Source organism: Equus caballus, chromosome 7, assembly GCF_041296265.1.
Source record: "Equus caballus isolate H_3958 breed thoroughbred chromosome 7, TB-T2T, whole genome shotgun sequence".
In the NCBI taxonomy this organism is placed as follows: domain Eukaryota; kingdom Metazoa; phylum Chordata; class Mammalia; order Perissodactyla; family Equidae; genus Equus; species Equus caballus.
In genome coordinates this window covers 70581031-70608229 of record NC_091690.1, presented here as the reverse complement: position 1 = coordinate 70608229, position 27199 = coordinate 70581031, and the positions used below count along the sequence as shown (strand labels likewise).

Here is a 27199-nt window from a genome sequence, read left to right as displayed (position 1 = left end):
AAGCCATTGAATAATTTAAGCAGGAAAGTGACTTGATTTGATTTGTTTTTTTGAAGATCTCTCTAGCTGCTCTAACGGATTATAGGGAACTAGAAGTAGAAGCAAAGTTACCACTTAAAAGGTCATTTCAAAAGACCAGATGAGAGTTGACGTTAGTTTGGACTAGGATAGTAGGGATATAGATGGAGAGAAGTGACAGATTTAAAATACATTGTGAACGTTCAACATCACTTATCGTCAGGGACATGCAAATTGAAACCAGTGAGACATCCCCTCACAACTGTTAGAATGGCTGTTATCAAAAAGAGAAGAAATAGCAAGTGTTGGCAAGGATGTGAGAAAAGGAAACCCTAATGCCCTGTTGGTGGCAGTGTAAATTGGTGCAGCCACCATGGAAACCAGTATAGAAGTTCCTCAGAAAATTAATGTAGGACTGCTGTATGATCCAGCACTTCTGCTTCTGACTATTTTATCTGGAGGAAACGAAAACACTAACTTGAACAGAGATCTGCACCCTGACATTCACTACATCATTGTTTATAATGGCAAAGATATGGAAACAACTTAGGTGTCCCCATCAGTGGATAAATGGGTAAAGAAAATGTGGTGTATATACAATGGAATATTATTCAGCCGTGAAAAAGGAAATAGTGCCATTTGCAACAACATGGATGGACCTTGAGGGCATTATGCTAAGTGAAATAAGTCAGACAGAGAAAGACAGATACCATATTATCTCACTTATGTGTTAAATCTTAAAACAAAAACCGAATTCAGATACAGAGAACATATTTGGTGGTTACCAGAGGTGGAGTATAGAGCGGTGGGCAAGATGAGTAAAGGTAGTCAAAAGGCACAAAGTTCCAGTTATAAAATAGATAAGTCCTGGGGATGTAATGTACACTATGATGACTATAGTTAATAATACTGTATTGTATATTTAAAGTTGCTAAGACAGTAGATCTTAAAAGTTCTCATCACAAGAAAAAAAAATTTGTAACTGTGTGGTGATGGATGTTAAGTAGACTTTTATTGTGGTGATCATTTTGCAATACATACATATATCAAATCATTGTCATATACCTGAAACTAATATAATGTTATGTGTCAATTGCATCTTAATAAAAAATAATAAAACCATATTATGACAGATGAACTAATGGATTGAATTTGGGAGGTGAGGGAAAAGGAATAATCAAAAATGACTCCTAGTCATTTCATGTATGAGCAACTGAATGGATGAACATATCATTTGTTGAGTTAAGGAAGGGTCCAGAGGATGGGTAGGAGAATCAAAAGTTCTGCTTTGGAAATGTTAAGTTTTAATTGCCTTTTAGAAATCTAAGTAGAGTTATCAAATAGGCAACAGGATGTATGGGTCTGCAAGTCAGTGAATGGAGGTCAATACTGGAGATACAAATTTGGGAATCATCAATATAAAGATATTTAAATCCATGGAACCAGGTGAGATCAATGAAGGAGAGAATGCAGAGCTGAGAAGAGAGGCAGATGCAGACATACAGAAACATGGAATGGGATTTAGCCCAGAAATCACTTTTAGAAGTTGGATGGAGGAGGACAAACCAGCAAAGACTTAATGATTTGGAAACTAAGAAAAGTCAATTTCTGGAAGGGAGGAGTAATCACCTGTCAGATCCTACTGTCAGTTCAAGTGTGCAGTGGACGTGGGAACGTGGAAGTCACTGGCAAGAGCGGTTTCAGTGGAGCAGCAGGTGTGTTGAGTGGATGGGCAGTGAGGAAGCGACATTGATTGTGGACGGCTCTTCTAAGGTGTTTTTGTGAAATGAGATAAGTAAATGGGTTCATAACTCAAAAGGACTGTGGGATTAAGGGAAGTTTTTTTTGTTTTTTGCTCTTTAATTTTTTTGTTTTGTGGAGATGTGGAGTTGATGGTTCGTTTTGTTTTTTAAGATGGGAGATATCGGGGCATGTTTATATGCTGATGAGAGAGATCAAAGAGAGGGAGAAATTGTCAATACAAGAGAAAGAAGGGACGCTTGAAGGAGTAAAGTTTTTGAGAAGAGGAGAGGAAATAGGATACAGAACATAAGTGAACATGTTGATCTAAGAGAGGAAAAGGAGACGCTTTCAACAAACTCATAGTTTAAAAAAAACAGCCAGTTCCACTTAAGAATGTCCTTGATGAGTAAAAATTGTTACTTATATTACATCTTGACCCTGACTACATATCTTTTTAATATTCCATGTGATGGAAGGGGAAATGCATAAAGCCCTCTGCTGTGTACTGAAGTGTAGTGGTGGTTTCGAGGAACAGCACTTGTTGTTCAGTTGAGTTGCTGACTACACTAGCGGATTTCTTCATGGAGCACCATCTTTCCTGGAAAGAATGACTTGACAGACAAATGACAAACTATTCAGACTCGGGTATTTGGCAGACATTTTTCCAAAAATGAATGAAGTGAGCCTCTCTCTTAAAAGAAATAAACTTATGATAAAATCTAAGGTTTTGAATGAAAATTAGTATTTCAGAAAACTTATGTTTGCCCCCATGAGACTGAGAGCTTCCTACTCCTTAAAGATGTTTTTGCTGAGGTTGGTGGTGATATTTAACAAATGTGATTTTTAAATATTTTATAATGAATGTGTCGACATTTAAAATCTATATAACTCAGTGAGCTAGTATTTTCCAAATGACTAATGTATGATGCTCTAAAATCATGTACAAGTAAAGATCTGTTCAAAGTACAAAAAAAACCCCAATGGGTTTTAATGTAACAAATGTGAAAAGCATGTTGATATGGTTTCAGAGACTACATTGCTATTAAACATTAAGAAACTGCTACTTGTTGAATTTGGGAGTAGTATCAGAGGAGAATATCCACAATTATCTGAAAAGGCTATTAAAATACTCCTTTCTTTTCCAACTACATATCTGTATGAGGCTGGATTTTCTTAGGAAACAGCATATGGTAGCAAAATGAATGCAGATGAATATGAGAATCCGGCTGTCTCCTGTTAAGGCAGACATTGCAAAAGAGACTTGCAAAACTGTAGAACAGTGTCACTCATCTCTAAATTTTCTTTTTGGAAACTTATGCTTGTTTTCCACTAAAAATATTATTTATATTAAGTAATTGATTTCTATTATTATTTTTAAATAAATTAATACACATTTCAAAGTTTTCTTAATTTTGACTTCTAATATGTAGATACTGATGATTATGGCCCCCATAAACAAAAGCTCTTTGGGGTCCTCAATAATTTTAAGAGTGTAAAAGGAACTTGAGACCAAAAGCTTTTGAGAACTGCTGTCCTAGAGAATGTGACCATCCAGATTTCCTATGAAGCACCTCAATTGCTCATAGTCTGATAAACCAAGACGTGTGTCAGCTCCCCAAATGTGGAAACTTTATTGGAGACCTACCAATTTGAATTCCGACGATACTGTGCAGAACAAGCCCTAAGACCGGCAGCTAACGCTGGATTCTTCCCGACTGCTTTTGGCTTTTCTTAAGCCAGAGCTCTTCTCTCCTTTCTTGAAAGCCCAGGGACTTCAGAGTAATATTTTGAGGATATAGTTTACAAATACTAGTGATGATTTTACGTTTGTGTTGAGTGTAGTGGCTTTTGGTATACTTTTACTTCTGTATCTCGTTTCATGTTCTCTGAAGGGTGTTGACCAGGTCTATCTTTAGAGATAAGGAATTGAGCTGCTGTTATGCTAATTTCCCCAGGATGACAAAGCTGTTAAGTGGCAAACAGAACCCAAGACCAAATCTTCTGAGGTCAAATCCGGCTATATCCCACTAACATTGTATCTTTTCTTTCTTTCTTTTCTTTTCTTTTCTTTTTTTTTTTTTTAATTTGGGCCTTCTTATAATCGTGTGAGGTCGACAGGGCACGGACAGTTATCTGTCTTTTACAGAGGAGACCCTGAGTTAAGTAGAAGAACCAGGATTAGAATGTGAGGACTTTCTCACCTCTCTTCCTTTTGCTCTCTTACCTCTTTCCCCTCAAGTTATTTTAAGACTTCATAGAAAGTAAAAGTAGCTTCTCCTTCCAAAAACAGTTGGAAACCTCTATTCTGCCAAGGCCATGGTCTTTCTCTAAAACTTGACGACTCGTGGGCCCGCAGTGCACACTATTTAGAGGGGATCAATGCCAGCTTCTACCCAGCAGCTTAAATTCATGCCTATTTCTTCAACATATAGTCCAGTCTGTATGACACATGGGGAGAAAATGCATTTTTATTTTCTTAATTCTCCTTGGAATTAAGAATACAAATTCCAAATATGGTTTAATACATTTAATTAAAAATGTCTTTTTTCCCCCTGCTGCCTACAAAATTTGCCAGTAATGTAGTAGAAATGATTTTTTGAAAGTCTTATGCCTATATCTTAAAAAAAAAAGCTTTACGGAGATATCATTTACATACCATACAACCCACCATTTAAAATGTGCAATTCAGTGGTTTTTAGTTACTCACTGAGTTGCATAGCTATCACCACAGTCAATTTTAGAATATGCTCATTGCCCCCTAAAGAAGCCGTGTACCCATTAGCAGTCACTCTCCATTCCTGCAAAACCCCCATTCTTAGGCAGCCACCGTTCTGCTTTCTGTTTCTTTAGATTTGCCTATTTTGGGCATGTCATATAAATGAAATCATAAAATATGTAGTCTCTGTGACCCACTTCTTCCATTTACCGTAGGTGCAAGGCTCGTCTGTGTTGTAGCATGTATCGGTCGTTCCTTTTTATTGCCAAATCGTTTTGTCAATTTGAAGACGTATGTGGATATACCACATTCTACTCATCCATTCATCAGGCTACAGAAATCTGGCATATTTACACTTTTTGGCTATTATGAATAATGCTGCTATGAGCATTCATGTACAAGTTTTTGTGGGGACATATGTTTTCATGACTCTTGCTTATATACCTGGGAGTGGAATGGCTGAGCCATGTGGGAACTGTGTTTAACATTTTGAGGAATTGCCAGACTGTTTTCTAAAGCAGCTGCACCATTTTATATTCCCACCAGCAATATGTGAGCTCCAGTGTCCCTACGTCCTCACCAACACTTGTTATTTTCTGTCATTTTGATTATAACCATCCTACTGGATGTAAAGTGGTATCTCATCATGGTTTTAGTATGAATTTCCCTGATGGCTGATGATGTTGGGCATCTTTTCATCTGCTTATTGGATGTTTGTGTATGTTCTTTGGAGAAATGTCTGGTCAGACCATTGCCCATTTTTAAATTGGGTTATTTGTCTTTATTTATTGCATTGTAAGAGATCTTTATGCAACTTACACACAAGTCCCTTCTCAGGTCTGTGATTTGCAGATATTTTCTCCATTTCTGCAGGTTGCCTTTTTCACTTTCTTGATAGTGTCCACTGAAGCACAAAGTTTTTTAGTTTTAAGTCCAGTTTTATCTATTTTTTCTTTTCTTGCTTGTGCTTTTGGTGTCATATCTAAGAAAGCTTAGCCCAAGTACTTTTAGGACTTTTTCTGTGTAGTTTTAATTGTACGTTTAGGTCTGTGATCCATTTTAAATTAATTTTTTTTGCATAGTGTAAGGAAGGGATCCAACTTCATTCTTTTACATGTAGATAACTGTTTGTCCCAGAAAACTTTGTTGAAAAGGCTACTCTTTACCCATTGAATTGTCTTGGTACTCTTGTTGAAAATTAACTAACTATAAATGCGAGAATTTGTTTCTGAGCTCTAAATTCTTATCCATTAATCTATGGGTCTCTTCTTATGCTAGTACCACTCTATATCTCTTTTCTTTACAGAATATTTTCTAAATTCAAAAATACCATATGCCAATTATAGAAATTTTTTGAAGCACAAAAGAAAATAGAAGAACAGAATGTTTGAAATAGTCCACAGTCTCACCATTCACATGCACCTTCTGGTTCTTCCAAACTTTTGTCTTTTTCTTACCTAGTTCAGATAATATTATATACACTGCTGTATATCTTTTTTCCCCTCAAACACAAGCATTTTACTAACCATTAAAAACTGTTAGTTTTTTTTTCTTGGTGAGAAAGATTATTGCTGAGCTAACATCTGTGCTGATCTTCTATTTTGTATGTGGGACACCTCCACAGCTTGGCTTGATGAGCAGTGTGTAGGTCCGTGCCCAGGATCTGAACCTGTGAACCCCAGGCCACTGAAGCGGAGTGTGTGAACTTAACCACTACACCACCAATCTGACTCCTTAATCAGTATTTTTAATATGTAATATTTCATTTGCGTGCATATATTATAATTTACTTCAACATTCTTCTAGTCTTGGACATTTGTTCTTCCAGGTTTTTCTTAAAAATAAAGTTTCAGTTACATATTAGTTAGCACTCATAATGTGTTTTACATATGCATATGTTAATATGTTTCCACTCTGTAGACATATTCAGATATAAGAGATACAGGAAGGTAGACATTAAAGTAGCTCATAGTGACAGAAATCCTGTCTCTTCAGCTTTTCTGTGGGTCCTACAGTGTTTTCATTAAATCATTTCAACCTTAAGCCTTATGTTACTGTGATCAAAGCAAATTTTCAGTCAAATCCTCGCTTTGAAAGATGATGATAACTCATAATTATTCTTTTGTGTGATTTTTTTTTTTCTCTTTAGGAGTAGAAGGATCATTTTCTTGCATGTGTATATATCTCAGTCCACAGATATCTGACTGAGTTGTGTGAGGCCTATGAGAGGCTGACTTTACCCTCAAGGTGCTTATATTTGGGGGATGGATAAAAATATGCACAGTATGTAAATAGTTAGCCAACAATACAAGGCACGCAGTGATCACTGTCAAAGGAGAAGTTCTGTTCAAAGTGCGACTCTGGCTCGCAGCAGGGGGAGCCCTGTGGTGGTTCAGAGCCCCACAGTCCTGGCTGTGCATCCCACTGACTGTTGGGCTGACCCTGAGCGTGTAATAAAATCTTGCTGCACCTCTCTTCCCTTGTCTCTATCGAGATTGGATACTCGTCAGAGGATTGTTGTGGGGACTAGAAACAATGAATGCCGAGTTTGTAGCCACAGAAAGAGGACTCAGTAAACGGTAGCTGCTGTTTGTGTTCCTCATGTTGTTCTTGTTACTCCTGTTAAGCTGATGTGGCGAGGGAGTGCTTCAGGAGAAAGATAGGGTGCTGAGGTGGAAATTCAAGGATGGAGGTATCTGGCTGGTGAGAGAGGAGAGGGAGCTAAGTGCATGCAGAGCAAGGGCTGCTTAAGGCGTATCAGGACCAGCCTGGCGGGAGCAGGTTACTTGATTAGTGACATAGGAAAGGTGTTTTTGGTTAACACAGATCGGCCCGGCAACATGTGGTTACCCATTGTTATACTCGGACCTAAAAGTAGTCTGTGTGAGCTCCTGGGGCATGTTTCACATGTTCAATACATAGTTATTGAAAGAATGAATGGTGAATGAGTTAGCCAGGAGATTGTTCTTTCCTCCTTAAGACTGATAGTTAATGAACTTGTTTCTATGTAAATGTGTGTGTGCCTTTAAATATATATTTAAGTGCATCTTTACATATGTGTATTTAAATGAAGGCTTTAATTGAGGTAGAAAAATTATGTATATAGTTGTTTCCAGAAAGTTCCATTCTGTATTTAAGGGGATAACATTCTACCTTTTTGTGGTTGCAAGTAATTGGTTGTGTTCTTATATTAATTTTTTTAAGAACCATAGCAGCTGTTAACCAGTGGACTAGACATTTTTAATGATATTGGCTGCGCTCACTGTACTCTTCAAATGCTGAGAGTGATAAATTGACAAAATAAAATAATTTTACCTTAAGTTGGACATTTTTTCCACTGTAAAGTAAAACTAGAAATCCAGTGCCAAAAAAATCTTTCCAAATGAAAAATAAAACAATTGTCTTACATTTATACAGCTTGTTTTAGGGCACAGGAGTGTTTCACATATATTACCTTTTTTCCCTTTGCAAAAGCCCTAAAAGTGTTAGTATGGTTATCCCCATTTTACATTTAGATAAACTGAGCCTCTGAAGGGTGAGCAAAGAAATTCAGACCCTGATCATCCGGCTCTTAAGTTTAGGGCACCATATTTGCTGGCTTGCCTTTTATCTGTGGCTATGTAAGAACTAAGGATAAATTTAGTACGCTACTTAGTTTAGCATCTTTGATAACTTCTATCTCTTCCTTTATCCTAGTTGTTTTAAAAGATTCACTTTGGCCTTTTACTTTGCATATTTTAGTAGTTTAAACTGGCAAATTATTTTCTTCGATTAAAGAAATAAATTGCTTATTCACTAGTGATAGCCTTTTCCAAACCATCACCATGAGTGATGTTTTTTGCTAAGAGAAAAATATTCAAAGAATGCACCTCAACTGAAATGAAATACACAGTGCTTGGTTCAGAGAAGGTAGAATATAAATTCTAACTATTTTTTATGGTTAAGCCTCATAAAATGAATTATGAAAAATAATATATATGAAAAGGGAATTTGGTATGATTTTAGTTGGCATCAAAGGGATCAGTATAGCTTAGATTTAAGCTATTTAAGGAAATGAACTTGAAAAAATTTTTATATGTAAATTTTGGTACCGATTAGAGAAAAAGCATTTTAAAGTGCAGACTTGGGTTTTCAGGGAGGATAAAGGTAGTAGCCTAATTAACGTAAACTTATCAAGTGAAAAGCCAAAACCCTAGAAGGAAATGAACTGAAATAAATGCAGCATAGCTAAGTGTTGAAGAGCAGGTGCTGTGGGTCTGGACTGCAGGGGTTCAAATGCCAGTTCTGTCACTTTAGCTGTATGACTGGTAAGTTACTTAATCTCTCTGTGCCTCAGTGTGCTCCTCTGTAAAATGGGGATAATAAAAGTAATACCTATAATTATAGGTGTAGTTTTTATCTCTTTGAGTTGTTATGAGGATTAAATAATATTTGTAAAGCACTTAGAATAGTACCTGGAACAGAGTAAGTGCTAAGTGTTCGCTAAATAAATAAAATGCAAAGTTCAGTGTAATGTTTGTGATAAAGAAATCCCATATTCCATAAATGTGAAATGAGGTGAAGATGTGTGGAAGTAGATTATAAGCTGAATGCAAGTTAAGAATAAGTAAGGGCCAGCCCTGGTGGCCTAGTGGTTAAGTTCAGCACACTCCACTTCAGCAGCCCAGTTTCCGTGTCTGGGCGTGGACCTACACCACTCGTCTGTCAGTGGCCAAAGAAGGGGGGGAAGTTGCCTTGAGTTGTATCAGTGAGAGTACCATGAATAAGGAAGGAAGGGTATTCAGACACCTTGTTGACTCAGTGAGCCTTTAGTTTCAAATTAAGGTGATATTTTTTCTTCCTTTTTTTTTTCCAAAATAGAAGTAACTTTTTTATCATATAAATGATCCAATCCCAGTATCAATTTGTTTTAAAATACAGAAAAGCATTAAGGAAAAAAATTAAAGCCAGTGGGGTTCTTCTACTCAGAGATAACCATTGTGATATTTTTGTGAACATCTTTCCAAACATCTGTGCGAATATACATGTATAAGTTGAATAGGTAAAATATTACATACATGGTTTCATACTGTGCACCCTGTTGTGTTCCTACTTTTTTTTGTTGTCCTTCTTTTTGTATATGTGTGTGTGTGAGGAAGATTGGCCCTGAGCTAACATCTGTGGCAAATCTTCCTCTTCTTTTTTTTCCCTCCCCAAAGCCCCAGTACATAGTTGTATATCCTAGTTGTAAGTCATTCCACTTCTTCTATGTGGGATGCCACCACAGCATGACCTCGTGAGCGGCGTGTAGGTCCACGCTCAGGATCCAAACCAGCAAACCCCAGGCCGCCGAAGTGGAGGACACTAACTTAACCACTCAGCCCCAGGGCCAGCCCCTTCCCTACTTTTTTCATTTAGCTATATTGTGAGGATAGTTTTGTGTTGATGAATATAGTTGTATAAAATTTTGTTTTCTGCATTGCATTCTGTTGTATGGCCATACTGTAATAAACAGTTTCCTTGTTGATGGACGTTTAGATTGTTTACAAGATTTCCCTGTTATGAACAACATTGCAGTGAGGAAGCATCCTTCTGCTTAGCTATTCACACCTGTGCTCAGTTATTTCTTTAGGATAAATACCTAATTGCTGGCTCAAAGAATATACACATTTTAAAGTTTGACATTTCTTTTTCTTTACCCTCTTGCCAATATTGTGTGTTATTAACCTTCTTTATATGAGAGAAGAAAGTATTTCTCTGCTTTTATTTCTAGCTCTGATTATTACTGAATGTTATGTGTTACATATATTTATTTGTTGTTTCAAAATCTTTTGTGAACACCCAATACACTTTTGATATATATGCCTTTTTAAAAATTATAGGTAGAGAGGCCAGCCCAGTGGCATAGCAGTTAAGTTCACACGTTCTGCTTCAGTAGCCTGGGTTCACTGGTTCGGATCCCAGGTGCAGATCTACGTACTACCTGTCAAGCCATGTTGTGGTAGGTGTCCCGCATATAGAGTAGAGGAAGATGGGCACGGATGTTAGCTCAGGGCCAGTCTTCCTCAGCAAAAAGAGGAGGATTGGCAGCAGTTGTTAGCTCAGGGCTAATCTTCCTCAAAAAAAAAAAAATTATAGGTAGACTGTGGAACCTCCAAAATGAATAAGATCTAAGGAAATAATGCATTGGCCTTGCAACTAAGTGTGAAGAATTTGCTAAGTCACAGACTTGTGTCAGTCTTTATTTCTGTTTTTACCTCCTTTTTTCGCCCAGTCCTCTCTAGGATTGTCAGTTCCCTTGCTATATAAAGGTGGTCTATGGCAGTAGGGCAAAGGCTGGACTGAAGACAGCTTTTGGAGGAAGCATGTAAACTCCCTCTCCCACTGCCGGGTCATTTCCTCATTCTTTTCCTCTGTTTGGCACTTTTCGTATGCTGTTAAATGTTTCCTTTCTTTCATCTGAGTCCTACAACTCGAGTGACTATTTCTGTTTACTCTCTTGATGTTTCTGTGGCTCCAGGTAGAGCCGATTGATCACTTACTCTGTGCCAGGCGCTGGGCTGGGCGCTGGGAGACAGGGATGAATAGGACTTGTTCCTACACTCGGCGCTCACCTTCTAGCTGGGGAGTCAGTACAGTGTAGTGTGTGCTGATGATAGATACGTGAAGAGTTCTCTGCGAGATATTCCTGAAGGAAGCTTTCCGGCCGGGCCTGTAAAGCTGAGTCACGGTTTGCTCTGAAAGAAGCAGAGGAGAGGGAAGTGGAGACGGGAAAGTGAAGACTCCCGGACAGAGGCAGCAGTGTGAGCAAAGCTCGGAGGCGACATAGCTGCTGGGATCAGTCAGTGTCTGTCCTCTAGGCTTCTTGTTGACGCACTCTGTTCCTGGGCAATAAAGCCCCTTCTCACTGTTTCCTTATCTGCATTGAATGACTGCGACACGCTCCCCTTTTCTGGGTCATTACGTTTTTAATCAGGTGGAATATTGCATTCCTGGAATGCTTCCCCCAAATTTAGTGGTATTCTTTCCGTTTTGCTATTAGTAAACTGATAACGATATTTTACACTTACAGTGGAATAAACTGAGACCATTTTAGAACTGTATAAAAAATGTGGTGCTATATATTCAAGGTATTAAAACAAAAAGTACAAATCTCCTTTTATTCTATTCATCCTTATGAAAACAGAAACTGAGTCAGGCTTTGACTCAGCTGGATTAAGCATGGTAGATTGGGTTTTGAGTATTAAACTTTCATCTCTTCTCTCTTGCTCAGTATAATAGTTCTACAGATTAACAATAATGTTTACAGCCTCGCATTGTGCAGGTCACAGGGCTCTTTTCCTTATAGTCTCCCATAACCCTATGAGGTAGAGGATTACCATTGCCTTCTTTTGCTCAGGGAAACTCAGCTTTGGAGAAGTTCAGTGCAGTACCATGCGGTCACACAGATCTGTTAAGTGGGAGAGCCAAAACTTGAACCTAGATCTTCTGATTCAGAACCCAGGATCTCTAGCTTTTAGGGGAGAACAGCACAGTTGATTTGAAATTCTAGATTTTGGAACTTATATTATATTTTGCTAATTTATCTTTTTTTTTAACAAAAGAGGGAGAAAAGACAATTATCCTCTCCTACAGACTCACAGTTATGTGTGGATAGACACAAATGAAAGTCCTATATTTAGAACAATGGCTTTGGAGATAACCTGTATAGGTTGTCAGTTTAAAAGATGTGTACTATATTACAAACTCAGCCTTGTCACTGTCGTCCAGTCGGTTCTGACTCCTAGCGTCCCTGTGGACAGCAGAGCGGAACCCTGCCCAGTCTTTTGCGCCATCCTCTCACCCTCTGGTTCTATCTCAGACAGTGCTCTGCTGGTAGTCATAGGCTTTTCATGGCTTTGTTTTTTCAGAAGTGGGCGACCAGGTCCTTCTAGTCTGGAAGCTCCTTTGAAACCTGTCCACCATGGGTGACCCTGCTGGTATCTGAAATAGTGGTAGCATCACTTTCAGCATCACAGCAACACACAGCCGCTACAGTATGACAACCCGCAAGTGGGTGATGTGGTTCCCTGACGGGGCCCCGGGCCGCAGCACTGAGCACTGAATCTTAACCAACAGACTACCAGGGCTGGCCAAACTCAGGCTAGCATTTTGCATTTAAATAACTTGGGTAGATACAATGGAAGGAAGGAAATTTTGTCATCCATGATCTCCGAAAAAGGTGGATAAAATGGTTTAGTAGAAAGAATATCATGCCAACAATTAGAAGTTTTGGTGAACTTGGTAATGCCTTGGGCACCTGGTTTCTTTCTGTTGGGCCTCAGTCTTCTCATCTCAAGAATACAGGGCTTGGGCCTCATGTACTCTGAGGTCCATATCGGTCCTAGTATTCTTTGAATCTATGCTTCTTAACTTCACCATTCATATTTCAGTCTGTTCATTATTGTTTTTTATCATCAAGTTCAAGTTTTTTGACTTACTACAACATGACCAAAAAGATTTTAAGATTCTCTAAGATAAATTGACAAACAGTATGATGTGCGTTGGTGACTTTGTTTATAGAAAATAAGCAGAGATTTATGGAGTACCATACCAGGTAAATAACGGGTCAATGTAAGTCCAATACAATACGAATTTATAATAATACCAATAATAGCACCATCCATTTATGTAATGCTTTCACACAAAAAGCTCATACACTGATCCTCACAATTTCTTCTCTAAAGTGAATTTAATAATTTTCACCTTTGATTTAGTAGTTCTTAGGAACTCTATCATAAGGAAATAATTTTAACTTCCTGAAAGCAGTTAAAAGACACTTATCATAACTGAAAATAACTGTCTAGGGGTAGGTTAAATAAACTGAGGAATGTCCACAGTCCTTAAAATTTTTGTGAAGATTAAGTAATAGAAATACATTTGTTATTAGTGGAGAAAGCAGAGTGTGAAATTAAATGTATGCTATGATTACAGTTATTAAAATGAGTTTTAAAGGCACCAAACATTTACTGTTTATATAGGGGAAAAAAGACTGCTCAGATGTATTCCAAAATTGTATTATATGTTTGTTTTGTGGAATTTGGGGTAATCTTTCTGCTTTTTATTTCTTATTCTTTTTATTGAGTACATATTGCTTTTATAATAAAATGTGTGTGTATATATAGAATAATAATTTTTTTCAGATAAAAACTGAGGCCCAGTGAGGTTTCTTGACATTCTTAAAATGGCACAAGCGCTTCGTGGTGAACCTGAGACGAGAAACCAGGTTTCTTAATCTGTCTGTGAGTGCCGGGCTTCTGCCATCAAATTAGAAGACATGCCAGCAGATGCTAAGATTTTAGCTATAAAGGAGTTGCCTGGATACATTTTTTTTTCTTGATACTGTGTATTTCCCCTTTTTAATTCACTAATTCTTAGTAAAATTAACAAAATTAACATTAATTTTTCCTCCTTTCTAAAATACAGCTGTGTTCCCCTGGCTGAGTAGGTTTTAGGGCAGTCTAAGGTGCTTAGGAGCACAGGGACAAACGGACGTGGGTTCAATTCTGGGTTCACTGTTGCCATTTGATAATTGTGATGTTGTATAAGAACTTTCTCTCTGGGCCTCTGGGTCCTTATTTATATAATGGGACTTACAAAGCTCTATTGTACAAAATAAGGTGGTGGTTGGCTTTTTGTAAACTGCTCTAAAACATTCTATCTTTGTCCCCACTGCGTTCATATTTATAGATAATAGCATCTCAGTGTTTCCAGACTGCCTTGCAAGGCAGGTCAGTGTCTTAGAAAGAGCCCGAGATTGTGTTCTAGCTTCAGAGTTGCCTCTCTTTGCTTCTCTAACTCAATGTGCCTCCCTTACTGTGACATCAGGCGAGTCTCTCCATCTTTCTAAGCCCTAGGTCCTTCTTCTAAAATAAGGAAGATGTAGTGAGTAATGTCTGTGTTTCCTTCTACAGTAGTGCTCTGTGATTCTGCTCAATCTTGTTTTGAGCATATACATGATTGAAGAAAACATCATAAATTCGTTACTCTTGAAGTAGAGGTGATGGGAGTGTAAATTGATAAGATCATTTTAGAAAACGATTTCGCATTACCTAGTGAAGTTGAAGACATGCACATGAGAATGTTTATGGTAGCATTATTCATAATAGCCAAAGACTGGAAACCACTTAAAATCTGTCAACAATATGTTTATCGTTAATCGTGATTTATTTATGTAATTGAATACTGTGCAGCCATGAAACCATAGCTATCTGCAATGATAAGGATAAATTTTACAAACATAATGTTGAGTAAAAGAAACAAAATGAAAGAGAATCTCCACAATGTATTTATGTATAATTCAAAAATAGGCAAGATTAAACCATACTGTTAGGGGTGAAAAACTATACAATGAGAAAGGGAGAGAGACGGGGTTATAATGAGAAAGGGGCTCACGGGAGCTTCTAGGGCACCAGAAGCATTTTTTCTTTTTTTTTTTTTAAAAGATTGACACCTGAGCTAACAACTGTTGCCACTCTTCTTTTTTTTTCTGCTTTTTCTCGCAAAATCCCCCCAGTACATAGTTGTATATTTTAGTTGTGGATCCTTCTAGTTGTGGCATGTGGGATGCCACCTCAGCATGGCCTGATGAGCGGTGCCATATCCACGCCCAGGATCCGAACTGGCAAAACCCTGGGCCACCGCAGCCAAACGCGCGAACTTAACCACTCGGCCACAGGGCCCGGCCCAGCGTTCTGTTTCTTGACTGAGTAGTGGGTACACAGGGGTTTGCTTTATAAGATCCTTTAAACAATGCATATATGTGTTGTAAGCATTATGCTATATGCATGCTATATCTTGACATTAAAAAATTATAACAGTAAAAAATGTATGTGTGACACCATTTCATTGAATTCTTGTAGTCTCTGAGAAATATTTGCTTTACTAGGGACTTGATATTTCATTGTCATATACCAGAAGAAAAAGAATTTGAACTAGTGCATTTGGAAGTTTGTCTTATCTTCAAAATAAGAATGTCTGCTTTTGTTGATTACCTATATGCAAAGCACTTTTTATTCCTTATCTCTGATCTTCACTATAACCCTTTCAAGTTTTTATTATTATCCTCATATTACAAAAGAGGAAAGTGAGGCTTGGGGTAATTAAATAATTCCTTGGTAGAGAAGGAATTTTAAATAAATCACTGAAACAAATCTGCGTGGAGTATTTTTGATATTTTTTTCTCCATGTTATGGAAAGATAAATTGGGAATGACGTTTGTGACCATTTTTAAGTATATGTGATTTAAAAATAAGCTCTGAATAAGTGAATTGACTGAGTTTGGGATAGGTATCTTTTCTTTAAAATTTTCCTAAAAGTATGGAAGATTTCCCAGGTGTCTAGTAGTAAATGACTTTGTGGGTATTTGGCCATTTACCACTTGTAGGTCAAGCCCCTGCACTGAGTGTTAAAATTGAACCTAATTGGAAGAGAAAGTGAGAGAAACAGTGTCTACGTTTTTAATATACTAATTGTGGTAGTCACTTTATCCAAAGTTTGCTGAACTAACCACGAAAAGGAAATTACTTTGTATAGCCAAGCCAAAAAAGAGTTTTTTAGGTTTAGTTTGTAAGTCACTTAGGATTCTTCTTAAAGGCTTCTGAACCTTTGCCTTCTTTTGATAAGCCTTCGGAATGACAGGCCGCTGAGAATGAAGTCATCTGAGCAGAATGTGCCTATGTCTTAAAATCTGATAAACATCACTTCATGGTATTTAGGAGATTAAAAGAGACTTAAAACACGTAAATGTTACTTTCAGGTTGTTACAGCCAAGGAAGCCTGTGGCCCAGCTATCAAAACAGCTCAGCTTCAGCGAGCTCCAAGCAGTGGCCTTAGCCAAAGTGGTTAGCCCTGCTTGAGGGCCGACTGCACTGTCTTTGGAGCCGACCTTTAACTTGTGATAAAGAACATAATTGTTTCATCTCTGAGGCACATTTGTGTGTCCCTTTGCCCCGACATTAATTCATCATTTGCTTTATAGTAATTCCACTCAGACGTCATCATCAAGCTGCATTGGAGGCTACTAAAGGATGTGAGTGGATGTGTTTCCTAATCAGTGACATTAGTTTATATCTCCTTATTAAGATACCCATTAAACTCATACCAGGAGAGATAACATGAACACTAATGCACTTTACATCTTCCATCAGTGCTTTTTTATTTATTTCTATAAAGGAGTTATTAATATCTGAATTTGAGTCCAAGAGAATGCAGAGCTTTTAGTGATGGTCTAAGATCTTTTATTCTGCTAAGACTAGAAGATGTGAAAAGCAAAGATATTTGTTATTATGTTGTCATTTTTATTCTCTTTCCTTCTGTAAAACATAGCTATTAAAATATACATAATATCATTTATTTTTAAAGCTAGTTAATATCGTACTTTTATGTAATCTCCTTTTCTAAACAAAATATCCTAGTTTCCCTGTACTTTATAAGTGATCTGGGTTTTCTAATTTTAGTCTGAAACTCAGAATATATACAGTTTGGGATACCTTTTGGATATATCAGCCAAAAAATATAATTGAATGTACTATACTAGACTCTGGGTGAGGGGTTATGAAAGAAATTGCCCCATATGAAAAATAGTCCGCATGTATATAAAATCTCATTCTTCTGGTAAATTCCCCACCACATGACCTTAACCAGAATATATATTCAGTAAATATTTCTCCAATTCTGTTCGTTATCATGTCCATTTGAGACAGTTAGCAAAGTTGCTAATGTGACTTGCCCTTTGAGGAATCCGTCAATTACTGCCTTCGGAGGCTTTGGCAGCACCGTCGTAGCCTGGTGCCCTTATGTTTTGCTTGGGGTTTTTGCTGTTATTACTTTTTCAGAACTGGAAATATGAGGTTAATAATACCAAGAAGTGGCAATTTTGCAAATCTGCTAGCACACACACTTGTATTAGTCTCACTACCAGCATCATTACCTTCCAGCTCTGGTCCTTATGCTTGACATATTATCCCAGGTGCAGAAAGAGAAAGTTAGACAGTGGTAGCCTTTTTAATTTGCTCCTTGTATCGGACTTCCTTTACTGAGAGTAAAATAGAATGTCTTAGATTCACTGTGGTTAATTTTATACTAACATTTTCTTCCCCCAAAACAGTCACACAGTTCAATACCAGTATCCACATTTACTCACTGCTTTAGTGTGGCTTCAACAGGAAGCAGGCTCCAAGAGGAGATTTGATGGACAGAAGATTTGTTGGAGGAGGGAGTGGAGGAAGGTGGGAAGAGCTTTCAGACTGCACTGCAGGTATGACGCTTCTAGAAGGAGAGAGAAGGAAGGAGGACTGGGTAGGAAGAGTCTTGGACTGCAGCTCAGTTCTGAGAAGGGTGCATCTAGGTTGATAGGAAGTCTTCAAGCCAAAGTTGCCCATTGAAGGAGTCCCATGTCTCCCCCGCATAGGCCTGCCTTGGCTCCACTGCTGTGCACCGTCGTTGGCTGGGAGCAGCCTGCAGGAAGGGTGGCATGAATGCAGTGAGAGTCCAGAGCTGCAGATGCTGAAGCCTTTAGTCAACTCTACTCCCCACCACAGGAGATCTGAGGGGCATGTTTCATGGCGTCCAGACTAGTTGCATGACTTAAGATAAGTTTAGCACCTTTCTGAACCTCAATTCAGCATGGCAGTACTGCCAACACAGGGTTATTATAAAGGTTAAATAAAATGATATATGTAAAAACCTTGGAACATATTAATACTTGATAATTGTTAGTTCCCTTTATGTCCCCGTGTCTATTAGCATGTGATTATTTCAAATAGTCTAACTTGCTTTCCTTAGAAACACATCATTAGGGTATAAATTGCACTGAGGTTGTCTATACGAGTGCTGCTCAAAGTGTGGTCCACAGGCCAGCAGGCCATCTGCAGTCCACATAGCTGCTTGTTATCAGTCTGCAGCAAGATAAGGAGCTTGTACCAAATGTGAATCAGCTATGTCACTGAACACACGGCTTAGTTCAGATGCAATTTTTTTTCCTGTGAAGACATTCTCAGTGAACGAAGCAGTGCATTTATTATATTCTGCCACGAGTCCTTATTTGTTACATACTGGCACTTTGAATGGCATTGGGGTTTAGTCAAATATAAAAAGCAAAATATAAGATCCTTTCAAAAATCAGATTTTCTTGAGCCAGCCGCTGGCGCAGTGGTTAAGTTCGCATGTTCCACTTCGGCGGCCCGGAGTTCGCTGGTTCAGATCCCGGGTGCGGACATGGCACCGCTTGGCACACCATGCTGTGGTAGGCATCCCACTTATAAAAAGTAGAGGAAGATGGGCACAGATGTTAGCTCATGGCTAATCTTCCTCAGCAAAAAGAGGACGATTGGCAGCAGATGTAGCTCAGGACTAATCTTCCTCAAAAAAAAAAATAAAAATTTAAAAAGCTTAAAAAACAGATTTTATTTTTCATTATATATGGGGCTTTATCATATGTATTTCTGCTTGTCTGCTACAGAGCAAACCACTCTAACCTGAGCATTGACAATTCATGTTACTTATGTCAGTGGCAGCCAGCGGCACCTCTAGCGTTTGTCAGTTTCAGGTCCTGTGATTAAATATCAAAGTAGGCATATTTGTCCTTGCCATATTTCCAGGGCTTTTTCCCAGCTCATCTATCAGCTTGTGATTATTGAGCTCCTGCTACCTGCCAGATACCATGTGCCTGCTGAGGCCCAGTGTTCTCATGCTGGTCTGTTAGAACCTTAAGCCTCCAGGTTGTGATGGCCCACCAGAATCCACTTTCCCTCCCAGTTCCAGGGTCCTCAGAGTCCCTTTCCCTCAGTAAGCAGGTAGGTCACCACGTAAGAGGAAATTAATCTGATTTAAAATAAGTAATACAAAGACGACTTGCCTTCTAGTTATGTATTTGTAGTGTAAGATGTGAGCCTGTTAATGGAACTATATAAGGTATATTTTTGAAGTGTGGATGCCCTAGCTTAATCTATGGGCCAGAATCTTTCTTTAGTTCTTTTCACCATGTATTCCAGAAATACTTGTCGTCACACATCTGTAGAGCTGCTGACCTCTGCCCTGAAGTGGGTGTCAGATTTTCCCACAGCCTTTTACTTTGTTTGGTAACTTCTTCTGTGGAATAAACTTGGGCGGGGAGACACAAATCCAGGAGCCAATCAGACCTGTTCCTTGTATGTTTGTGGATTTAGAGTCTTGGTTGTGTGTCATTTTTAATTGGAGGTATCCTTTCGTATTTGAAACTAGTTAGATGGAGATGTGGTGTAATTTTTCCTATGTGTTCCCAGATCTTTGATGGCTTGTTAACATGATCGCAGTAGACTAGGAATACCCTGTATTACTTTCATACTTTTAAAAACTAAGTGCATGTTTCATAACATTAAAGCATCCCAAGAGTCAGTTAATATAAAGTAATATTTTACCAAGGTCGTAAGTGATTTAACATGGAAGACCATATTTTATCCTAACCATAACAGACTTAACAAAACCTAGGGAGACAAATTGCTAGTTTAGAAATGATCTGAACTCGTTTTTCCCAAAAAAACAAAAACCCACGAGATCGAGTATATATGGCAACGGGCATCATTTCATTGCTCCCCAAGGTGGTGGCTCTAGCAGCAGCTATTGTAACAGGCTTTGTTTTCATTATTGCACTGTTCAGTCAGTCATCCAAATTCTAGCCATTTCTGTTTATAGCAAGAAATAGCATCCCAGCCCAGGCAGCGCAGCTAGTCATACCTTTTTATTGATGTAATTTGACTTATTTTGGTTCCTTTCCTAGTGTCTAGCATTTTGTGAAGCCCTAACATAAATTATTGGCTAGTATAACCCACTGCATCACCTTCACGCAGACATTTGCTGCCTGTGCAGTTCCTTAATTTTCAAGTGTGAGAGATTTATTTTTCCTTAGTGAGTCCTAATGTTTCTGCACACGCGCACACACATACTTGCTTATGAATGTGTGTGGGTACTTAGGAATGCCAACGAGAAAGTTAGCTGTATTCTTGGTTAATTCCTGCATGAGATTCTGGAGAAATCTTTAAGCTTATAGATACTTCTTACTATGTTCTTAAATTGACCTGATCATGAATAGTATGGTAGTATTTTAAAATTTTGTTCCAGTTTCGCATGTTTTTCCTAGGAATTCTGACTGATCAGAACTCTGTACACTTGATGTCCTCAGTGAATACTTACTGACTGCATAACTGACCAATTGATATTCTATAAGCCAGTGCAAACGGCTGAGACACTAGCAGAAATACTGGGTGTCACTCAAGGCGTTTCAGTCCTCGTAGCACCCAGTAAGATAGATGAAATTGTCTCCACTTTACAAGTGAGCACTTTGGAAGCTGAAAAAAATTAAACATCTTGCCCAAAGTCATACAATTGCTAAGTGAAGGATCAGGATACTTTATCAAAATATTTTTATGTACATTATTTTATTTCATCCTTTTAACAGCCCTTAAGCGCTTCTGTTCCCGTTTTAGAACTGAGTAAAGAGGTTTAGTAACTTAACCATGGTCACTGTAATGGGCCTGGTTCAGTTCAGGACTATCCTCTGATTCCCTGATAGTCCTTTGCGTTTGTAAACGTTGATAGGCCAGTAACGGCATTGGTCACACCCTTGTGGTGCCCTTGTGGTTTCTCAGTCACTGGTTGTTGTTGAGACTTTTCACTGCCTCCCCGGAAGAGTCACAGCTCAAATACTTGGAATTCAAGTCAGCACTCTTATAATGAGAAGAAACAACAAAGGGGGGTGGGGGAGAGCCTTGCAAATCTATTCATGTCAACCCCTTGCTTAAGAAACCTTTTAATACCATAGGCTAGCTTCCCATGACCCTTCCCCCTAAAAAAATAAAAATAAAGTAATAACTTTAGCATAGCGAAGGCTTCACATTATCTATCTTCTTCCTCCCTTTTCAGCCTCACCTCCTGCTGCCACTTACCCCAAAACCCCTGCCACTGGCCCTTTATGCCAGGAAAGCTGAACTACTCCACTGAGGTGAGGCCCTCCTTCTGCTTTTGCTTTTATCCTCCCTTTGCCTAAAGTCTCCCCGTGGTCTGTGTGCTAAACTCCTCCTCGTTCTCCACTCTCCGGCCAGGCCGCCTTCCCTTCTACGGAGCCTTGCTTTACCCTCCTGAACAAATTTATCGTTCATCTGCTGTTCTCCCTGCTGAACCCAGTCAGTCAAATATATCAGTATTCTTAGATGTCTCTTATTATTTACTGTGTGTGTATGTCTCCCCTGCTGGACTGGTAAACTCTTTCGGGCCCAGTGACTGACGTTTACTCATCCCTTTGTCCTAACACGGTTCGTAGCACATAAAATGCACTTAGGAAAGGTTTGTGCATCAAAGGTAGAATGAATCGGTGACCTTCCTACTTGGATGAAGGACTAAGAATTCAACACTAAAAGGAATGGTCTGCCATTTGAAAGGAGAAGGAGAATGTACATTTGTGTCAGACGAAATTACTGTCTTCACTTATCAATGTGCTTGGCTTTCCATGTCTTCAGGAAGATAATGGAGGCCTTTGAGAAGTGAAGTGAGATTAAGGAGAAATTATACAGTAAGTCTGCATTTTCCCCAAAACATACGCCTTTGGTAATAAGTTGTTATAAGTTATTGAGTGTCTTTTTCACTGCTTCTAGTCAAATATAGAGAGCTGACAAATGTTTTCAAGGTGTTATCAGCATTTTCTAATAGTTTGTCTTTCACTGATAATTTTATTTCATTATTTCAGATACAGTGGTAAGTTACTGCCCTTGTGTGTAATTAAACTAGTGCATTTATAATGGCATCATAGGACAGACTGTTACCAGCTCAACAAGGGTACATGACATGATGACATTTGAAGATCTGAAAATGGAGGGCAAGGGGTTGCGTCTTTAGACAACTCAACCCTAGCGCTCTGCCCATTAACACTTTGGTTTTAGTTTTATAAAAATTATACATGCTGTTAGTTTAGAGTCAAACAGTTCCTTAAGGCTTATTATGAAAAAAAGTATTTCTCCTTGTTCCCCAAAGGCAACCACTTTCAACAGTTGTAGCAGATTCTCTTAGTATTTGCCTCCAAATCACTAAGTAACCTGATAATATTGCTACTCGTTGGGTTTTGTTTTAGGATTATCACTAATTCCTCCAGTGGAAGCTGAGAATTTAGCTCCCTTTCACCACCTCTTTACTACGTTCATATTCCCTTTCTGTTCCCCCATTCTACCAACGTAGATTAGTATTTTAGTTACTACGGCTATGTAAATCCCACTCAGATAAACCACGCGGTATACTCTGATTACGTTTTTTTCCTAACTAATGTTTTTGTTTTCTTTGGAATGTATGATTGACGTATTTTTTTCTTTGATTAGTTTTTAGTGTGATTATAACTAATTCCACCCTGAACTCTCTACCAGTTATTGGAATCTCCTGTCAGATGTATGATGAATTACATGTCAGGTATTCAATCAATTTCATCTTTGGGAGAAACCTCTTTTGGAGCCTTCTGATCTATTCCAATGTGTCTGATTGCTCTGTGCTTTTATCATAATCCTAGGGATTCTCATCACTTATGTTGAAATCGTTTCCCAGATAGATCCCATGTCTTACTCTTTCCCTGTTTACTCTCTTGTTTTGTTGGAACACATCCTCCTATAGCTTCCTAAGAAAGGGTAGATAGAGGTAAATTTGAGTGACTTTGTTAACCTGAAAACACCTTTATTCTTCTTCAGCTGGATATGGAATTTTAGGCTGGAAATAATTTTCCTTCCGAATTTTAAAGTCAATGCTCAGCGTTTTGAAATTTCGGACTAATGGGCCTTTGTATGGGTTTATTTGTATCCATTGTGCTGGATACTCAGTAGATCTTCCAGTCTGAAAATTCATGTCATTAAGTTCTGGGAAATGTCCTTGAATTATTTCACTGATGATTTCTTCTCCTTTATTTTCTCTTCTCTTTTTCTGGACTACTACTATTTAGAGCCTAGATTTCCTACACTTATCCTCTAATGTTCTCTCTTCTCTCCTGTTTCCCATCTCTTTGTCTTTTGGTTCTGCCTCCTGAGAGAGATTCCCTTCACTTTATCTTCTTGCCCTTCTCTTTTTCATTTTTCATATTCTGCTTTCATATTTTAAATTTCTCAGAGCTCTTTTTTGCTGAATAGCATCCTGTTGTCTTATGAGTGTAGTATCGTCTCTTATCTATCTGAGCATATTAATGACTTTTTAAATTTTTGGTTTTGGTTTTGGTTTGATCTTGATGTATCTTGCGTTAGAGGCTTTTCTTAGAAGTTTGGTGATAGTTGCATATTTATTTTTAAGAGGAGAGGACTAGAAAGCATTGGAAGCTCTTAGTGTGTGGATAGAGGTTGTCAACTGTGGGGATTACTGTAGGGTAATTCGGCTGGGCTTTTTTCCTTAGGGAACATCTAATATTCTACTTAGGTCCTTCCTCTTGGGCTTGTCAAGGGTCTTTCAGTTATCTGCCTGTAGAATGCCGGCCTGTGACGGGTCTGCCTGTATTCTGGAAGCCGAGTAGGGGAACAAGGACTGACGGTCTCAGCACTGAATATACATATGTTTACTTAATCACCGTGTTTTCAGTACATTGCCTTTGCTCTCAATTGTGCTGATGTTTCCCTCTTCAAAGAATAAAATTCTAGTTTATTTGCCAGGGTGTAAGAGGGGTCATTGCCTGGCTCTGTGGAGTTGGAAGGGGGTTATTGCCTGGCTCTGCGGAGTTGGGAGGGGGTCATTGCCTGGCTCTGTGGAGTTGGGAGGGAGGGGGTCATTGCCTGGCTCTGTGGAGTTGGGAGGGGGTCTGGAGATGATAATTGTCCTATAGATTTCCAACCAGTGTTCCTGTTCTTAACCCCAGTTTTGCTCCCACTTCAAGAAGTACATGGGGCCGCCAGTTGCTGAACCTTATGGGAGTTATTGAGGGGTAGCTCAGATTGCCCCTCAACTCCCCTCCTCTGACTTAGAACTCAGCTTGTTAAAGTCTGCTAAGTTAGTTATCACTTGTCCATCCGCTTTTCAGCTTCCAAAATTTTGTTGCTGTTGTGCCCTCTCCTATTCTCTGTCTTTGTTTCATTTGTATATAAGCACACTACGTACGAGGCACAATAATTTAAGACATTACTGTCTTCTCATTAGAAACAGTGGAAGCATGAACATGCCGACTGCTTTTGGAGTTTTAGGAGGTTGCAAAAGTAAACGTATATGTTTAATCTGCCATCTTAACCTACAAGTTCCCCCCCAAAAAAGTTTTTAAATGGAGGAAGAAGGTTTTTAAAAGGTATAAGAAAACAGTGGGCTTTAAGATGTCCTCTTTATTTTAACTGAATTCAGCCTGATTTTATTGCATTTTCAAAAGTAGAAGAATGAGATCCAGATACAGCTAGTGAATGTCCCAAAGCCACAGCCAGGTTTTTCCGAATATTTGTCATTTCCTGGCCAAAAATTCAAGTCCACAGAGTCACGGAATTTGGAGATTAGAGACATCTCCTCTGATTTCTAACACTTTTCTACAGTGTTCCTAAGAGCTATTCATCGTGCTTCTTAAAAGTAATTGATGAGGAAGGTATTACCTTCTGAGACAGTTCATACATTTAGACTGTGAAGGGATGGAGGGAAGGAGGGAGGCGGGACTGTCGGTTTTCTCTCTCTGTAATATTTATCGATAACATATAAACATGCTATGAAGAAGGTAAACAGTATCATGGCAGCAGCATCATTTGAAATTTATGGGCTTTAAATCAGATAGCCCAGAGTTTTATTCATTTGGTTAGTTGTTATAACCTTTAGGAATTACTTAACCCTCTCCACCTGTATCTTCGTCTGTGAAGTTTATCAACTTTAAATAAGATGCAGTACTAGAGAACCTGGCAGAGAGCTCGGCACGTAGAAGCTTGTCATTAGATGGTGTCCCTTCTTCTTCTCGCCGGTTCAATCGGGGAGAGCTTTTCAGTGCAGAACTTTTGGATGAAACCTGAAAAAAGGGTAAGATTTGAACAGATGAGCCGGAGATGGAAAGGGCTAGACCTTCCAGGTTGAAGGAATAGCATGACAAGGGCACAGCTGTGTCAAAGAAGCGAAGTCTGAGCTTACTTAAGGAATGGCAAGTGCTTCCAGGTGTTTGGATTGCAGAGCACATGAAAGGAGACCCGTGGCGTGAGGGAGGCCAGGCAGGCCTTGACATGGGCACCTTAGCAATAAACCAGCCAGTGTTCTCACGCCGCAACGCTCAGTGAGACACAGACAAACACAGCTCTTGCGGAGAGTCAGGGACCCCTTCGCTGCTGAAGCTGACTTAGTGTGGCTTTTTAACAGCGCGATCTGATAGAGGTCACAATTGTCATGGAAGTTATTGATAAACCTGAAAAATTGTGTGTTAAATATATAGTTGTTCTACATAAGTCAGAACCTAAGTAAAGAATGTATCCAAGGGAAGGAGATAGCTGTCTTCATATTTGAAAGACTGTCGGGGGAAGCAGGAGTAAAATTAAACCTTGCTTATGGATTAAATTAATACAGATAGAAATCAGAAAGGGGAACTTTTTTAGCTCTCATGAGAAATAATATTTTTTAACAGGTAGAACTGTCCAGCAATGGAATGGAAAGCCTGGGAATGAATTATCTAGTCATTAGAGGTGAACATGCTAAAGCTAGATGATTATCAGGGATGCTGTAGAAAACAGATCTGTTCTGTGAAAAGGTGAAACCAAGTGTGCCTGCTAAGCTTATGCTCTATTCCATATGATCCTGTGCCTAACCAGGGCTCTTGCTGTCATTTAGGTTGTAAATCTTGCATCAGGCTTTGCCCAGAACATCCTTTCCATGAACTAGGACCTTGACGATGGTCACAAATACCCTGAGGCACACCTTTCCTTGCGTCAGCACTTTCGGCTGCTTCAGAGACCTCCAGTGGCTTTCACTGGAACAGGCTCCTGATGGTGCCTGAACCAGGGCCTTCTCCACAGTCCTGCTGAACTCAGCGAGACAGTCTTCATCCAAATGAAGCCTTTGGTGCTGCTCCACAGACCTCAAGAGCATCCTCACACCAACAGGAGCCTCCAGACATCTTGATAGAAGGCTTGCCGCCCCTTGTGAACCCTAGTAGCCTGGAACTCTTTCCTTGTCTGAATCGTAACGGAAACCTATAACCCCTTGCAGCAGAAGCTTGTTTTCTGACTCGCCACAGAGCAAGAAGGTGATGGAAGTGGAGGAGGGATGGGCAGTTTGTCCGTTTCTCCAGACTGTTATTTTTCCCTCCTTGTATAAAACTGTCATCCTTCTTTGAGGCTGTTTAACTGTTCAGCTCTCCGTCACACCTAGTCACTGTCGTTTGACATGCTGGTGCTTCTTTGGGGCACTCAGAATTTGGAACCTTGCCTAAAGTCTTCCTTTCTAGACTGCTGACTCCCTGGTAACCCTGCGTTGCTCTAGGCTCCTGCCACACTGCTTGCTGTTTCCCAGGTTCTCTTTTGCTTCTGCGCTTTTACACATGCAATTCCTCTGTTTGGAATACGGCTTCCCCACGACCCTCTCACCTAGGAAAATCAGCTTAGATTGTGTGGCTCAGTAGATTATCACCTCCTTTCCAATGTCCTTGTCTCCCCTAGACTTAGTTAGGTGTACCTCCTCCGTGATCCTGTAATTTCCTCTAATATGATACTTACTATTCTTTAATATAATTGTTTCTCATTTTTAAGTGACTTTTCGATTATGTTGTGA

General features: G+C 39.0%; 1 protein-coding gene across 5 annotated transcripts in view; it reads left to right on the top strand.

Annotated features, from left to right (window-relative positions):
• Positions 1-27199, top strand: part of UVRAG (UV radiation resistance associated) — a 298734-nt gene that overhangs the window by 233516 nt on the left and 38019 nt on the right. The window contains exon 14 of one of the 5 annotated variants that reach the window (XR_011440678.1): positions 21395-21473. The exons of 3 other annotated variants lie outside the window; for them this stretch is intronic. The gene's annotated coding sequence lies outside the window, so the exon portion shown is untranslated. Of the gene's footprint in view, positions 1-21394; positions 21474-26260; positions 26676-27199 lie in introns of all 5 variants that reach the window. One more of the 5 variants, XR_011440679.1, reaches the window with a different exon arrangement.